Here is a 6,266-nt window from a genome sequence, read left to right on the forward strand (position 1 = left end):
GAAAAACTAGAAAAAATGAGGTATTTTTAACTTACTAACAGGTGATCAGATCTTATAAAATTTGATATTTAGACGGATCGTGTGATTTGGCGCGCTTTTAATTCTGGCCAGATCCTCTAACCTTGCGGGGGGGAGTTGGAGGGGGAAACCGGATTCTTGGAAAACGTGAAAGTTGGGGTATCTTTATCTTACGAACAGGTGATCGGATCTTAATGAAACTTGATGTATAGAAGGATCTTATGTCTCAGCTTCTCCATATCGACTCGAATTGAATCCAGGGACATATGGGGGCTGAAGGGGGAAACAGAGATCTTGGAAAATGCTTAGAGTGGAAGATCAGGATGAAACTTGATGGGAAGAATAAGCACAAGTACTAGATACGTGATTGACGTAATTGAAACGGATCCGTTCTCTTTGGAGGATCTGGGGGGGGGGGGGGCGTTGTTTTGAAAAAAAAGAAAAAAATTGAGGTATTTTTTATTTAAGAACGGGCGTCCGGATCTTAATGAAATTTTATATTTAGAAGGAACCCATGTCTCAGAGCTCTTATTTTAAATCCTGACCAGATCTGCTGACGTTGGGGGGAGTTCAAGGGGGAAATCAAAATCTTGGATAACGCTTAGAGTGGAGGAATCTGGATGAAGCTTTGTGGGTAGAATAAGCAAATGTATCTACGTGATTGGCATAACCGTACTGGATTTGCTCTCTTTTGGGGGAGTTATGGATGGGGTTCAGTGCTTTGGCGAGTTTGGTGCTTCTGGACGTGGTAGGACGATGAAAATTGGTTGGCGTGTCAGAGAACTGAACAAATTGACTTGATAAAGTCGTTTTCCCTGATTTGACCATCTGGGGGGCTGAAGGGAGAGAAAAAAATTAAAAAAATGAGGCATTTATAACTTACTAGTGGGTGATCGGATCTTAATGAATTTTGATATTTAGAAGGACCTCATGACTCAGAGCTCTTATATTAAATCCTGACCGCATACAGCCTCTGATTTCCATTTAAATCAATTTATTGATTGTTAGAATTTTGCTAGAGCTCATACCATATGAGCTATTGGCTCTTGGCTCTTCCGGCCTCGTCACAAGTGTCATATGAGCTCATAGCTCTTTTTGGTTTTCATCAGCTAGTCAAATGGACGGCTCAAAGCAGCACAACTCTCATGTATTAGATCTAGACAGTCCAGACTGGATTGGTAGCTTCCAAAAATATGATAGTTGCTATGGCAGATAATGGCTACCTAGTTTTGATCCTTTGCTCAAGAATTAATGGAACGGAGAAAGATTTGCTGTCACCAGACGACAGTCATGAAAAGTAATCGGAGGCACAAGTAATCTCAGACGTATTTACAATCACTCTTGCCCAGTAGCGTTAATTCACAGAAATGTTAGGGGTGGGGACAAAATTTACTTTTCAAAATATAATAATAGTGGGAAATCTTGCTTTTTTTTAATTTTTTCAATAAAAATGCCGGGAAAAGTATTTTTAGAGCAAATACCAAAAAGACATATTTCTAAACCTATATTAGGGTGGGTAGAGACAAAATATCTTGGATGCAAAGAACCAAGTAAAAAAAATGAAATTGAATTCCCGATAATTGCTAATTCCAAAAAGATAGGTGAATAACCCATTTTTATAGGAAATAAACAAATCGGAAAAAAAAGAAAATGAATATATTACTTCAAATCGTGAATGAAAACAAAAAAAAAATGAATAGGTATGAATAACAAAGTAGTAACTGCTTTTTATGTAAGGTTGGTTCTTCAACATACTTTTTTTTTTCCTTGACTTGTTACTAGTTTTTCAGTTTTGGAGTTTCAGTATCTTGTTGTTCTTATTAAATATTCGTTTATTCGTTGTAAAAGTTTTTTTTTTATTTTCTTTTTACATTTATTTTTCTTTTATTGTACTTAGTTATTTTCGCTTTTTTTTTCATCGAATAGTTAACTAGCCGGACAAAGAAGTCTCGCTCCCATCCATCGGGACTAGAGTTAGACTCGTGGCTTCAAAAACGATGACAGTGATGTTATGGCAGATATGCTAATGGCGAAAAAATAGTTTTATCTTTTACCCAACACCTATGAAAATGGGGAAAGATTTGCCTGTCAGCAGGTGGATTCCTTGAAAAGCTCTGTAACTGTGATTCAACCAAAGTACAAATTCTGTCCGACAGATTATCAATTGCCCTTGATCAGTGGTGTCAATTCACTGAAATCTGGAGATCAGGGTAAATTATATTTGCCAAAACCTAGGGGAAGGGTTGCTCTTTTGTTAATTTCTTAGAAAACTAAAAGATCAAAAAACACTGCTCTCTGATAGTACCAAAATAAGTAAATACAGAATCCGGGGGGGTCAAGGCCTTGTCCCAAATAGACAACCATCCCCTTGCCCTTCTAGAATTATTTTTTACAAAAATTTAACTGTCTGAGTAGCTGCGTCTAACATTGCACTTTGATGACCGGATTAAGCGTGAAAGTTGAACTTTCTTTTATAGGGGAAAAGGCATACCTGACCAATTAGAAGCTTAATTCAATCCAAACCACCTTAACGGTTTGTAAAATCAACAGAGGATGAAGGTCAAAATCTTACGATGTACTCTACAATATTCCTACAGCTAAAAAGAATGTATCCTAACTAGTATTAAGTTGATTTGAACCATAGATTATTCAGAGACTGAATTATTTTTACTTTTATTTTCCTTGCTTGATAAGCCGACCTTCAAAACATTTATGGCCCGGATGCAAAGAGCCAAGTAAAAGTGAAAATGAATTTCCGATAACAGCTAATTAGTTAAAATGACTTTTCACGTTAAGAACATAAGCTAAAAGCAAAAGAATGAATCTGTATTAGGGTCAAACAAAATCCTGATCCAACATTCAGGCATCTCTATAGTTTTTTTTGGAGAGGGAAGGGGCTGGAAACTCAGGGATATGTGCACACGCTTGAAAAATAGATTACCTGCATTAGAAGTATTAGAAGTTAAAGGACAATTCGTAAGATCTTGAGGATTGGGGGACAACGTGAGCATAAATTTTACATGATTGCTAACTTAATTCCGAGGGGTCTACACATAAAATTACATTAGAAGTTCGAGGGGTATACTTTGACATTAAATTAAACTGAAAGTTCTTTTTTTCATTCCTTTCTGTAGGCCTATGTCTAATTTCAACAAGAAGCACTATTGACGAAAAGTAAAACGGCTCTAGGGTTAAAAGTTTTCCCGGCCTATGAACACTTGCTGTGAGCTGCCTACCAAACAGAAGATCCTGCGCAGACATCTTTACTGGATGTCATATCTCAGGGAGAATTTCGCCCTAAGACTGACCGGAACCGAGAGGATCCTTGCTCTGGAAGTACTTAAACTGTTGGCCTATAAATAGACCTGCTTCGTATTCTGACTCGGCACAGTGAATTCTGGTTATGAGGAAGGTTAACATCCATCAATAGAAGATTACTAATTCTAATGGCAAAAAAATATCGTCCAAGGGGTACAATACTGGAGTGAGGGGCAAGGATCGTTTAACTAGGCAAGGAAGCCCACCCGAGGGTCTCTCTGGTTCTACGAGCGTTTGTTGTTTAAACAGTGTGTTCTCACATCTACGGAGCGAATTGATACAATGCATTCTGCCAACCATGACTCTCATTTTCCAGTTCTTCTTTCGTCACAGGTGGTTCAATTTACGGGTAATAATGAGCCAGAATTATCACAAGGGTAATTCCGGCTCTAGGAAGTATCAATTCAAATTTCGAAATTTTTAAAGGCTTGAAATTTTATGCGCTTATTTCACAACCATCACTCAAATGTTGTTCTTTGGGTCATTAACCATTTCTACCTTTATTATTGTTCAATTGGGTAAATTTAAAGCATGGTTAGCCCGTATACTTTATAGCCAGGATATTGATGTTGTTCGAAAAATTTAGCCTTGGTATGCTCATAAGGAGCTTCTCTAGAACTAATGGTAAATATTTCTGTTAACGGAGTATTCAGATAGCCAAGAGACAAGCTTATCCAAAGTATCATAATTTTATCCTGAATCCAAATGCGGTATTCGTTTCAGTTGCAAATTCAATTTAAGCCCTTTACGGAACCTCAAATATGTTACCTTTATCTCTTATTTTAGATACGGCTTATACACCTGTGTTAGCGTCTCTCTTATTAAAGCCGGTTTACTCGTCAATTGAATCGACAGTGACAAATCGAGAATCAAAAAATGAATGGCAAAATATATAGTAGGCTATTGGCTATACGCTTGGGTAAGGTTAGAAAGGATAAGTTGGTTTAGGTTAGGTTAAAATTGAATTTACGACGGAAACGAATGTCACATTTGGATTCGGGATGAAGTTCATTTTCTAGAGATAAGTTGGTTTTTTAGCTATCTGAATACTCCGTTAATCAAAATGTTTACCGAAATAAGTTTTAATACCCCAAAATTACACAATAAAAATACCTAAGGACAAGGGTGTATCTACGGGCTACGGGTTTGACAGCCCCCTCCCCGTTGAACTTATTTTTCCAACTCGTAAAACGTAACAAAATTCTATATAAACAAATTTGAAGTGTTTTTTCAAAGTTGTTTTTTGCAAAACCTCTGCCAGAGAAAATTTCCCCCAAACAAAATCCTGGATACGCCCTTGCCTGTGGGCAATCAAATATTAGTAATTTTGGTAAAATTCTAGTTAATTGACTTCTTGCTATCTCGGAAAGGGTTTAGGTTAGGAAAATGAAACTTTCAGGGATGGGTCCACATGCTAAAGTATGTCCCGGGAAGGTATTTTGAAGTACCTACCTCCACTCCTTCTCATTCTAGAAGGCCCTGACCTTTGATGACCTTTAAAAATATGTGTGTTATAAAAGTGAAACCTTGCAAAATAGATATTATGCTTAATTGAAGTACAACAAAATTGTTTTCAGCTTCAACTTTGCTCAATCCATCAAACTTTAGTCAAATCTTCACTCATATCAATCAACTTTGCTCAAATAAGGTTTTAAAGATATGCAAATACATTTCTTAAATTTTGAAAAAAAAAACATTGATATGGCTCAAAATTCTTCTTGAATAACAGGAATTGCATTTTCAGAACTAAAGGCAGCGAAAAAGCAACTAGTAACTAAAAAATTAAGGTAAAATGCTGTTTTGTCAAAATTTCAATAGGTTTAGACCTATCATGTAGGCAAGTTTCAGGGCCCTCTAGAGGGAGAAGGGGTGGAGGTGGGTACTTTAAAATAACTTCCCGGGACATACATTTGCCTGTAGACCCATCCCTGAAAGATTCATTTTCCTAACCTAAACCCTTTCCGAGATAGGTTCAAAATTAATAATATTTGAATTAACTAGAATTTTACAGTAATTTTTTTTTATCAAAGTTATACTAAAATCTCTTCTATACTAACAGATGTAGGTAAACAGATTTTCAATACAAAAAGAATATATAATCCACGAGACGATTATTGTATAATTATAAGTGATTTGACTTCTACCTTCTATTGTTATGATGTTGATTTTTATGAATAAATTTTGAAATAGAATAATTAGTTATAATAAAATGGTTAAAGCCATGCAGTCTCAGCCCTCAGTTAACATAAGTTTTACGCAAACAACGAGGGACATTAACTTTTTTTTTAACTTTGTTTTTCAATTCAACCTTGCTTAGAAAGGGTACCTGAATTAATGTCGGATAATAACAGATTAATATCCACTCTAGTTTCGTTCACACTCAATATCAAGATAAAAACAGAGTGATTTCAAAAGGAATATCCCCCATATACATAAATGTGTTTCCTGAAACATCAAGGTTCTTGTGGTCAATGCACCGCGCAATCCACGATAAACGTGATAAAATCCAAGCAAAATGTAAACGGGTAGAAAGGATCTCTACCAAACTGGAAACAAGCTTGAATGGCATGTTAAACATCAGCTTGACTGACAGGCTAAACTCCTAAAACATTTGTACAAGGTCGATTTTTGGAAAAGACGGAAATCAGAGGAGTGTAATAAGAAATTTAGTTTCGAGAAACGTGTTCATACCTGCTTACAGTGGAAGGCATAGGGAATTCCCTTCTGACCAGCAAAGTTAAAGCGTTCAGAAACTAAAATGAATAATTCAGCAAAACATAAGATGAACAGATACTCGTCTTGAAATTCAATTTTGAACATCAATTCCTTGAACCTTCTCAAGGTCAGAGCATCATTAGCACTTTACTGACCACGATTTGTATTTTGAGCAGTGTGCTTTATTTGTTAAGATTTCACCAACAACATATGAC

The 6,266-nt window shown here is 36.2% G+C and overlaps 1 protein-coding gene across 2 annotated transcripts in view; it reads right to left on the bottom strand.

Moving 5' to 3' along the window:
• The window catches only part of LOC136029251 (uncharacterized), a 119,316-nt gene extending 113,515 nt beyond the window's left edge, over positions 1 to 5,801 (bottom strand). Inside the window, exon 1 of one of the 2 annotated variants that reach the window (XM_065707481.1) lies at positions 5,663 to 5,801. The gene's annotated coding sequence lies outside the window, so the exon portion shown is untranslated. Of the gene's footprint in view, positions 1 to 2,509; positions 2,634 to 5,662 lie in introns of those variants that run through there. The other variant, XM_065707484.1, reaches the window with a different exon arrangement.
• Between the last annotated feature and the right edge of the window lie 465 nt (positions 5,802 to 6,266).

The sequence above is a fragment of the Artemia franciscana genome, chromosome 7 (assembly GCF_032884065.1).
Source record: "Artemia franciscana chromosome 7, ASM3288406v1, whole genome shotgun sequence".
Classification (NCBI taxonomy): domain Eukaryota; kingdom Metazoa; phylum Arthropoda; class Branchiopoda; order Anostraca; family Artemiidae; genus Artemia; species Artemia franciscana.